Below are 12,080 nucleotides of genomic sequence, written 5' to 3' on the forward strand. Positions count from 1 at the left end.
AGTGAAATTAGAAACCGGCGACGAGGGTGGAATACGGGGGATGAGCGCGCCGCGCAAAAAGAACCTATTTCTTTCCCTCTTTTTTCGCCGATTCTGCCTCACGCGCGTTTCGTTCGGCCGCGTTCCTCTCGCCTAACAGCATTTCATCTGCGAGCTTCTTGAAAAATCTAGCGTGACACACACCACGAGTGTCGTCACACCGCGCAATGTTGATCACACGGATGGCGTCGACGTGGAAATACCGAGTTGCCTTTAACAGTCGCGTTGAAACAAACATTGATCGTAATTGGACACAAAACAGAACAATAAGTTGGAAAATGATCGCTGTATTATCATGGAAATTATGTTGAAATATTGTAGAATTATTATTATATTATTATTATGGAATACAAGACGAAATTGTTAAAGAATTATCAGAAAATTTATTATGAAATATTATACAGGGTGGTTGTATTATTTTATTGAATTGGGTATGATCCCTATATCATTACGTTCGTGCATGATTCCATAAACTAATATAAAATAAAAAACATTGCGCGTCCTTTATTTCCTTATAAAACGAAAGAAGCTTTTCGGACAATCTAATATTAATCCAAAACTAATATAGAAGCGAGTTGTTTTAATTTAATTAGCTATTTTTCACGTCGGTCGTCTTTTTCTTCACTTGGCCCGTAAATAGGGCGCATTTTTTAAATTTTCAACTACTGATTTTCTAAAAGATGACCACCTTTTCAAAACAACTTCCAATAGCGTCAACTGGGTCTTGTACTGCACTTATCCTTTTAATTAAAAGTATGATAAGCATATCAGAGTTATTGTTTTATTTATTCTTACACATATGTACACCAATATTACAAAGTTTAGAATTACTAAATGTTTCACAGAATATAACAATTCAAAGGAAAAAAGTAAACACAGAATACTGGTATTTTAGAAAACTTTTTAATATACAGGTTGGTTGGTAACTGGTGGTACAAGTGGAAAGGGGGTGATTCTACGCGAAAAAAGAAGTCGAAAACATGGAATAAAAATTGTTCGGTGGAGGCTTTTTTTCGAGAAAATCGACTTTGAATTTTCACTCGGTACGCGTGCACTTTATCGCGTCTCGTTATAACGGATCTCACTGCAGATCGTTGTCTCGACTGACGTTATTTTTTTAATTTTAAAAATTTTTAAATTTTTAAATTTTTATTCTATATTTTCGATTTTTTCCCGTAGAATCACCCTATATAATTATAAGTCACAAATTATTGATTAATAAGCAAGGTTTTATTTTTTAATAAAACGATGTACTGATTTTCGCTATGACTTTGTTTCTTCTTTAGCTAATATATTTAATACCTAAAGAACACGTCACACGTAGAATGATCATACCGGCGTTTAGTGTAGTCGTTAAAAAATTCGTTTGATCACATGGAACACATCAGAGGCCCCTGTAGGCTACTCGAAAGCATGTGTTACCAAAAAAGACAAAAATCTTCTTGAAAAATATCTCGCGGAGTCGTAGATGGAGAACTGTCGTCGAAAAAAATGGTGCACGTCTTATTCTATGAACACAAACATCCCGGCAAGCGCCAGAATGACGATGAAAGCTGCGAGAACTACCACGTCTCACGCGTCGTTCTTGTGAAATAGAAACGCGACACGCTCCACAGCAGGGTGAACCCGCGACCGCGGTTATAAACTCGAAGGAATGCGTACGTTTCCTTTTCTCGATTTTCTTTCGTCCTTTTTGAAGAGACAAGAAAAGGTATCATAGACATTGTTTGGAATTATGTACTCTACGAATGGATAATTATTGAAAATTTCACCATGAAATTACACATGGATGCTTCATCTTTGTATCTTCAAGTTTCAATTGCTATTGCAAGCTCCTTGAAAGAGGGTTTCAAGTATTTGCTGGATCACTCAGATTCTTTTCACATTCGTTGATCACATTGCAGTTCCAAAAATAAGTACGAACATTTTGTGAAGAATCGATGAAATCAGAATGTGATGGACGATGTAGCTGTAGGTGTCTCCTTGTAAAATCAGACGCCAGTTAAACTAAACGCGTTTTATCGGTGCAAGGAATTCGATGAAATTATTAAGACAGAAGAATTGATGTTGTAAACTATGTCGAAATAAAGTTCTGTATTCCACATGATCGTACGGCACGAAGCTAGAACTGCATTTAATGGAACGAAATCAAGGCTCTCGTTTGATTAAATGCCCTCCTGCCGTCTGACTCTACTTACCTCAACGTAAACTGTTATTACATGAATGAAGGTAATGAAGAGTATCAATAAACTACTATTACATGAACTGTCTATCTTCCAATGTATTCAAATAAATCAAATTCTACCGTAGAACTTCTCGAATTTATTGAAACAGCAATTCATATTCACAGTCTTAACATTCTCCAATAGAGATAATATTAAGTTAAGTATTATTAAGTATTAGTAAGTATTATTAAGCTTCTTTATTCGTTATAACGTACAATCTGTTTAATGGAATTCTCGTGTTATTTTAATACTTCCTCATTGATCGTTATTTTAATTAATTGAATAAACCAATGCGAAACTGACGATCAGAGAAAGCGAACAAGTACACCGCGGTTTATAAAATCCTTGGTAATAAAAATCGTTCGTAACAGACGCGAAGTTTCCCTCTGCGTGAGACACAGGTAGCAAAGAGTAATAGGTACACACGTGAAGATCTTGAGAAGGAGAAAATACCTCGTGGCGAAAGTTGCTACACATATACTGTATTTCACCCTCGAAACGGCGAAACAAATATGCCGAAGTAACTCGAAAACCAACGTTTCTTCCCCCTTCGAATCTTACAAATTGGAGCAAACTTGCTGCTCCGATTGCTTTACGTATTCCATACGAACCATCGGTGGAACCGCGGAAATGATCCACATGGTGAAAATGAAAAATTAGAAGGTTCGACCTGGACCAGCGATTTGGTATCGTAGCTGCTTTGCAGAGACAATGATACTGTGCTATTCGCAGTTTAATATGTGCAATAGCAGGGTAGCACTCTGGTGCGCATTGCATCATAACAGACATAAACCTGTCGAGTCGTACGGCGTCACAGGTGTGGAATCGCCACGACGTCACATCGTTCATCTGCTTCGACCGAAACAAGGAAATCGATCGAACTCGGAGCAAAGGTGCTGAGAGTGACAAAATCTTTAATTTCAGACGATTGAAGAGATTGCCGCAATCAGAGGACAACTCGATTTTCCGGTAATTTAGCTAAATCGATAAAAGTTGATAACGGTGTTCGAGTGATGTGGCGATTTCTTAATTCCATCGAGCAACGTATCAACGTGTTACTATATATACTGGAAAATTGAGTAAGTGTGTCAATCGAGCAATACGTCGCTCCGATTTCCCACTGGATCCATAGATTAAAAAACGCAGCACACTTTGACATTTCGGGAAGCGTGGCAAATAACTTGCTAATTACTTCTGCCGACTTTCTACTCGTAAAGACAAAACTTCTTATAATCTCGTACGAGCAATCTCCTGCTTATACCGAAAAGCCAGCTCGTCAACGGCGACCAAGCCGGACGAGAACCCGATTTAACAAGAAAAAAGAGCGAGTAAGACGAGACTGAGAGTCGAAGGCGAAAGGAGTAAGAAGGAGAGAAGGAGGAGGATGTAGAATGGAAGCGAGAAGGCGAGCCGGTTGGTATTGGGCACGGCGCGTACTCCGGAGGGTAGGTTCAAACGAAAACTCCGCCGCGTCCAACGAGTTTGTATCGAGCGTAGGAGGCAAAAGCGCGAGCGAAGCTGCGGAGGGTCGGACCTCTGCGAGAGTCGTGGCCTTTGCGATAGAAAGAGACCGAGGTAGGATGCTAGAAAACCGTTGAGCACGGAAGAGGACAACGTGGAGAAAAACAGGAATAGAGAAAGATACGAGATTCTCTGGTCTCGTGGCGGAGCGCGATGCTGCTGCTTGCTGCAGAACGAGCCTGGGACGAGGGAAACGAGGGATTCTGGTGAAGGGAGGGGAAACTGCCGCAGACCGAGGCCATGGTAGGCGAGGTGAGGTGGCAATCAATAAATATACAGAGAACCGGCAGGGAGAGAGAGAGAGAGAGAGAGAGAGTGGTAGATCGAGCCACGAAGAGGCGGCGAGAGAAAGAGAAAAAGATAGGGGGTGAAAGAGAAGGGTGGAGAGGAGCGCTCGTCGCGTCTGTCCGACCGTCGGTCCGTTCTTGCGTCCCCAAAGCCCCCACGAATCTAACCGACGCTCGTTCTCTCGCTACAGAGAGAGAAAGAAAGCGGGACAGGGATACGATGGAACGAGACTACGGGAGAGTAAGAGAGGTACGCGGCAGAGAAGGCTCTGGAGAGAGGCTTTGGTTGAAAAGACAGGGGCAACTGAACAAACAGGGCGAGGAGAGACAGAGAGAGAGAGACAGATGGGATACAGGGATGCGAGGAGAGGTCCAGAAAACGCGAGGAGGGACAACGTCGCGTCGGGTCGCGGAGGTGAGGCAACGAAATAAACGAAATCCCATCCAACGCGATGGAACCAAGGATAGAGGAAGAACCGTTTGCCAAAGGGACACACGAACACTACTGTTTGGCGAATTCCGAACTTCCTCGTAGTTTCGTGTCGACAGAATTTCTTGCGGATGAGGAATCTGCGAATCGTTTGGACGTTGTTCGGTAACTATCGTGAAATACCATTATGGATGTTGCTGGGTAAATATTACTAATACGTTATCCTGGAAAATCTTACTGTTTTGTCAGAGTCTTCCATGTTTTTTCTACTACGTTGTACGGGACTGAATTCATCGATGTTTTGCTATGATCGTTTAATCATTAAAGTTTCCCTAAACCCTGCTATTCTCCTCTCTTCGTATAACTCGACATGGTTGCTGTATTTTAATAAATACAAGTTTTTGGTTTTAGTGTTCGACACGACATTTTACCACCTTTCGTGTACTCTACGATTTTTGTAAAAATTCGAGAAAAAGACGAAGATATCTAAAGAGAAACAGCAGAGTTAAAGCATTGAAAGAAATGATACATACTGAAACAAGAATCACATTGGAAGAGAAAAATTCAGATACCGTAGCTGACTTAGTAAAACATGGCTCGGTAAGCAAAACTCTTATTCAATGTAATGTTCCATTATACCGCTACGTGATAACATTTCTGCTATAATCTTTAGTTATTATTTTTTCACTGGGTTTAATTGGAGGAGGATCGGTAATCGGTACTTGAAGCCAGTGAAATCTTCTTGGAGCTTGACCAGGGATCGCGATCTATGCTTAACGATAGTCGAACGATCCTTGTAACGGTATCGTGGTAGCGCGACTGTAATTCGAATCGCGATGAAGATTCGATAATTAACGTATAGAGCGGATGGCGAATGCAGCCGCGCTGACCAAACGATCGATTCGATTGGAACAATCGGACCGTGAAAGAAAACGCAGGGGAAAGATATTGATTGCTACTGTACGAAAAGTCGCGTCGCCCTGTTCCAACTTCTAGCTACGATTTCCGGCTGAACGGTTCTTTCCAGACATTTCCTTGCTGTAACGTGTCTTAAGTTTCCTCGAGAAAAAAAATGGTCAGTGGAAGAAATGGGCTGAATAATGGTAAATAAACGTCTAGAATATAGTAGTGGTATACCAATTGAACAGGATTCTTCCTTTGTTAACTGATCGTTGTTATGTCTAGTTGTCGTTGGAATTGATTTGACAAGGCGAATAATTTATAAAAATGATCAATACTAGGATTCAAACGATTCAATTGTAAATCAATTCACGCGTCAAAAAGCTGTTGAAGTGAAAGAATTTCAAGAAGAAGAAAAATTTATATTTTTACGTTCCCAGAATTTTTTGTTTATCGAAGCTCATATAACAGAATCAGAAAAATATTTTGATTATTACTGGCTTTTAATATTAAATGTACCTGACGTATGTCAAATTTTCTCTTCTTCAACGTCATTCATCATCGAATTGAACTTAATGCATAGTATTGAATATCCAAATTCAAATTTTGATATGTATCGATTCAATACCTCGTTCCATAGCTGGTCAGATAAGACCTCGATGCGTGACTAGTTAACAGTAACGCGTATTTGACGAAGCATAACCCTGAAACGATGCTCCTGATAATTTTCCCCGTGACCCGAAGCGACACCATTTTCTTCGATCGATGTGGTGTCATTCTCTGACCCCTGAACACGAATATCGTCAGAAAGCGTAAGTTACTGCTGCACGTATTAAGTACTCTGTAAAGTATCGAAGAAAATATGAAAAGAAGAGATTTCACGATATTCCACTGCATGTAAATTTTGCTTTAGTATTATGTCCTATAATGTTATTATTGCAAATGCGATAATAACTTCCCTATTGTATTTTTCAGCTAACATTGAATAATGCAATGCGTTTCATATATAGCATTCATATTAATAAAATTAATCGCGTTTCAGTGATCTTATTGATATTTCAAATACGAAAGAAGCTCATTGATATTTAAAGTACGAAAGAAGTGAAATTTCACTTATGATAATTGTCAAGGTCTCGCCCCTGAACCATGTTAAATTGAGTTTCCTGAAACAAGCGAATCTGTAGGTTTACGCCTCTTTAAGGAACTGGAACTCAAACGATTCACAGTGGACACACTTTAATTAGTTAATGGCAGCGGAAACGCAAGATTCATGGACTAATTAAAACCAGTGCTCAAAAAGTAACTATTCTTCGCCGCTCGAGAGTAAATACTCGAATTAAAATATGGCAGAATCAGTGTCGAAGTCGCGTGTATCAAAAGTAAAGTAAAATACGAAAGAAGCTCATTGATATTTAAAGTACGAAAGAAGTGAAATTTCACTTATGATAATTGTCAAGGTCTCGCCTCTGAACCATGTTAAATTGAGTTTCCTGAAACAAGCGAATCTGTAAGTTTACGCCTCTTTAAGGGACTGGAACTCAAACGATTCACAGTGGACACACTTTAATTAGTTAATGGCAGCGGAAACGTAAGATTCATGGACTAATTAAAATCAGTGCTCAAAAAGTAACTATTCTTCGCCGCTCGAGAGTAAATACTCGAATTAAAATATGGTAGAATCAGTGTCGAAGTGGCGTGTATCAAAAGTGTGTTCAGTGTGTCGACGACGACGTGGATTCAAAAAAAAGAACAACGTCAGAAGGATCCTCGAATCGAAGAGAAAAGGCTAACCGCCTACTGAGAGCGTAGGGAAGGGCTCGATCGCAAACGTGCAAGTAGTGCTAATTAAGGTAAGTGGCCGAACAGGTCTCTCCTTCCTCAAGAACGCGTTATATAGATACATATATATATATACATATATATATATATATAGGTGTATATATAAAATACGAAGGCTGGTTCGACTCCTTTGGAAAAAATAGCGTTAGAAGGGGTCTTGGGTGAGCATGAACGGAAACGAGAGAGAGTCGGGTGAAAGAACAACCCACCCACGAGAAATATCCGTTTTGCTGTGAACGTGCGACTACGGTACATGGGAAACACGTAGGAAACCGTACGCGCGTAATCAAAATTCTATTTATTAAATAACATTCGTAAAGAACATGGTATAACAAAAACCGAGTTCGAAAATTCAAACACATGTATTTAATAGAAATCTCTTCCTTTTTTCATTTTGGCATCAGCTGACTAAACTTGCATACGGAGGTACATGGAAACGCCGTTCGTTTAAATTAACAACGACGATATTGAAAATGATCAAGTTCGATTGCCTCTCCACCACATCTTATGCGCTGTACACAATCTTCGTGGCTTACTCCATATTTCTCGTGTTAACATACGTAAAAGTCATTTTCACTGTTTTGTCTTGTATTTAGGATCGTTTGCTCTACACCTTTCGTCCGTCAATTTTTATTTCTACCTGTTACTACCAAAAGATTTTTTTTTTTAATGATATTTATTTAATCCAAGATACAGTTTTAAATACGTATTGGTATTCAGAATAAACGGTGAATTTTTGTAATGATGTGTTAGGCAAAGGTATCGATACGCGGCGGTACGACGTTGCTATACTATGTTACGTGTCGGTGCTTTACATTTTTTGTGTTTAATACAATTTTTGGGTTTGAGCCGCTGGGGAGCGGAGCTTTTATATGATTTTGTTTTTTTTTTTTTATTTTTTCTATCCTGAAAACTTGGTCGCAAAACAGGACGCTTAGGTACTACCAAAAGATTGAACGGTAATTTATGAACGATAACGATACTACATGACGATTTTACTCCGCGCTATTGTATCCCAGAACTGAAAACACTTGTATCCCAGAAGTAGGCTACTGTTAGGCTACATAATTGGCAGTGATCTTGGAAACATTACGTAAATGGACATTGTTATCATATTTATTCGTGTAACTTACCTACCGGCAACCAAAACGCTATAATACGCTTTTGATTATCGTGGAAAGTAAGATCGGAACACTTGAAAACACAAGAAACTTAATAATTCACTGCAGCGTGTGTGTTTCGTAATAAGTTTCTATTGAAAAATGCTTCAAATAAAATAAAATGCAAACAATGATTGTCAAATGGTGGCCGTTTTCTTCGAATAAGTTATGGAAATAAGTATGATATACGGTTTCGCCCGTATATCAAAACTGAGCGAAAGTTGAACGATCTCGATGCTTGTTCAAGGTCTGAAACTTGGAGAAATAACGTCTGTGCAAGTTCGTTCCCGACTCTGTTTCGTAGTACGCCGTTTGCGTTTTCCTCGATGAGGAACACACACTTCGTGGAACTTGCAGAATGTGTTGAATGATCGTATACACCTATACAGTTGTGTTATTAATGTGTCGGAGAACGTGCGCATTTACAGTGATTCACGATATCGAGAACGCATATTCGAGAATTGTTCCGACCGGAAATCTGGCTTTGCGATGTCGATTATGCCGATAATACGTGGCGTCTGCAAGATTTCAAGGTTGATTTTACAAGGTTACCTTCAGTTATCTGACAAATTAATTGTATTCGTATTATGGGGGAAGTTCCTCTTTATCAATCGCTCGCTAAAATACATCTCTCCTTTTGCAGAATTTTCTATCAAATTTTCACGTGTGAGAGATTTCAAGGCTATCCTTTAACCCTTTCAGGACTGAATGATACGTAGGTTATGGGAAAAGTTACTTTCTATTAAGGGGGGCTAAGGTTAATTCGTACAAAAATAAGGCACGTTTTTGTGAATTATTTGTGACGACACAGTTAAAATCTCTTTATTAAAACCAATAGTACATTGAAGTATGACATTCGAAGAATATTCTATAAAATTTTCACGGAGAAATATTAAAAAATACGGCAATGGCAGCAATTATTCGGACGTGTCTCGGAAAAAAGTAGAATTGCTCATAACTTGGTGCTGGATCATCTGAAATCAAAGAATCGAAGTTCATTCGTTAGGTAACAGTTTTCTCCAGGTAACGCTGGCAGGGTTTTTCGAAATTTCAATTTTTCACTTTTTTGGAACACTTTGAAGGGATAAGTTAGCCGATTTTGCGAAAATTTGCGGCTAATTTTCCCTTTAAAGTGTTTCACAAAAGTGAAAAATTGAAATTTCGGAAAATTCTCCCAGCGTTACCTGGGGCAAACTGTTACCTAACGAATGAACTTTGATTTTTTTATTTCAGATGATTCAGTACCAAGTTTTCAGGGGCACCGCAATTGCTGCCATTACCGTATTTTTTAATATTTCTCCGTGAAAATTTTATACAATATTCTTCGAATGTCATACTTTAATGTACTGTTGGTTTTAATAAAGAGATTTTAACTGTGTCGTCACAAATAATTCACAAAATCATGCCTTATTTTGTACGAATGAACCCCCCCCCCCTTAAACGTTGATAACAGAAATACACTTTTGCTGATGTCCTTTAAAGAAAATGTAATATACCAACGTTATGATTAATTTTATAAGTTAGTTAGTCGATAGTTTGTTAAACTACAATGTTTAAACAGGTTAACTTCGTATAATGAGAATGTCGCCTGTTTATGACAGGAAAGGATTCTAATTGATTACAATTTATAGCTTTAACTTGAAATACCTGAAGCGATAATCACCATGAATAGATTAATCCGGTTTAGCATAATGATATAGTAACGAAGTATGGCAGTAAACTTTTAATATATGGATACCTAGGTAAGTTTCAAGTTACAATATAGGGGGTTGAGGGGAGAGTTCGACAACCTTGAAACGGAGTGAGAGTTGCTTTTTAAAATAAGTAGGTACTCCAGGTCACGACCTTGAACTTGAGACGTACTTTCCAGGCTCTTGATACTGTACATTTTATGAATGATAGAGTGAAGGGTTCGTCGAACTGATTTTAAGAGTAGAGTATTCATAAACCTAACAGACTTCTCGTGAACGAATTTGATACTTTCATGAAGTAGCTCCCTGGTACACAAGTCTTGGCACAAGTTTTTCCATTAGTTTTGTTCAGGTTATTCGATGCGTAAACAGAGAAACTGGTGGATAAATTGTAAGGTAGAAAGTATATTTAAATAGAAGTGTAATTATAAGTAGGAATACAATTTAAATTGGTCCAGATACGCGCGCTAGCTGTGTTACCCAATAACTGAAAACGCGCTGTCCATGGCTTCGGTGCTTGAGAAAACTAAAAAGACCAGACGTAGAGTTATCTTAGAAGTGGTGACCACTTCAACAAGTTTAAAAATTGAAAAAAATCCAGTACACGTATACGCCAGAAAATTACATGCCATTAACCCTTTGCACTGGGAATTTTATTTCAATTTCGTTAGCAGCAGCTCCCAATGCTTTCTAGTGTTTTATTCGAAATTTACTTTAACTAAAAACTAATAACAATTTAAATAAATAAAGGAAGAAGGAAATTCACTTAAATACCAGCCTTATCCTCACTATTGTCGTATTTTGTAATTGTTAAGTGTATATGTAGCGGCACATGAGTTAGAGGACAATTCAAATCGTGTTATTGTTTTGCCTGGGAGTATCAAGATCGTTAGGATACACGTAACGTAAGAATAAACAAACTCCGAGCAAAACAATGTCGCCGCTACGTGCAACCGTCGAACGAAGACGAATTTGAATTTTCCGACTTTCCCCCGACTAGTATAAATAAGCGAACGCGATCGCAACGAAAGGATTTACGGTCAGTTGTCGATCAATTATCAACCAGTTATCAACGAATTATCAGCGATCTAATTAACGAGTCATTAGCGATCCTATTTTACGACTTATACACTGTCTTAGTTATCGGTATACTAATTTATCATTTTAAATATATTCCACGGTTTCAACAACGAGCAATCTCGGCCATTAAACGTCACCGACCAACCATCCTCTACACATAAAACTCTACAAATCGGTGTGAGTTGAACACGACTGAACAACCTCTACGGATATATCTTGAAACAATTTCCAGGATACAATCCTGCTTTTCCTTCGCACGTTTTACAAAAAAGGCTGCGACTCGACAAAGAAACTGCTGAGATAAAAATTAATTTCGAGTGCAAAGGGTTGATATAACGGTTATCTTACTGAAACGTATATGCAATCTAAAATAATGTACATAATTTAGACGAAATTATCTACTGATTACCTATATCATATGACTATTTTGCTAAACGTGGGAAATCTAAAACTTTCGAGTATTTTCATATATAAATATGTATATATACACACGATGTATGATAATATTAATACAAATTCGTAAATTATAAAAATTGCAGGATTTATCGAATTGATTTTGGAACAATTGATATTTCGATAACCTGTTGATACTTCAACATCGTAAATACAGATCGTTGTAAACACCAAGTGTATACCAACTATAGTAATATTTATTCGTTTATAGATAAACGAGGTACCCGAAAGGGAATTTATACAGCGTCTCCGCGATATTTCGCATTAGTGCAAACAGCTTGATTAACGGCAGCAAGCAAAAGGGATTACGTCGATAATCTCATTCAATATCCAATGCTTTTCAGCATAGATCATGTTGTTATTAATCGCAGCGATTTCATTGGTTCTCCTCGTCTTTCTCATTCGAGCTATATTTGATACTTACAGTCTGATCTTACAGAGTTCTGTAGAATTTT

General features: G+C 38.3%; 1 protein-coding gene across 20 annotated transcripts in view; it reads right to left on the reverse strand.

Moving 5' to 3' along the window:
- LOC117164651 (bromodomain adjacent to zinc finger domain protein 2B) overlaps positions 1-12,080 on the reverse strand; it is a 236,752-nt gene that overhangs the window by 50,662 nt on the left and 174,010 nt on the right. The gene's annotated exons all lie outside the window — the stretch shown is intronic.

The sequence above is a fragment of the Bombus vancouverensis genome, chromosome 7, assembly GCF_051014615.1.
Source record: "Bombus vancouverensis nearcticus chromosome 7, iyBomVanc1_principal, whole genome shotgun sequence".
In the NCBI taxonomy this organism is placed as follows: domain Eukaryota; kingdom Metazoa; phylum Arthropoda; class Insecta; order Hymenoptera; family Apidae; genus Bombus; species Bombus vancouverensis.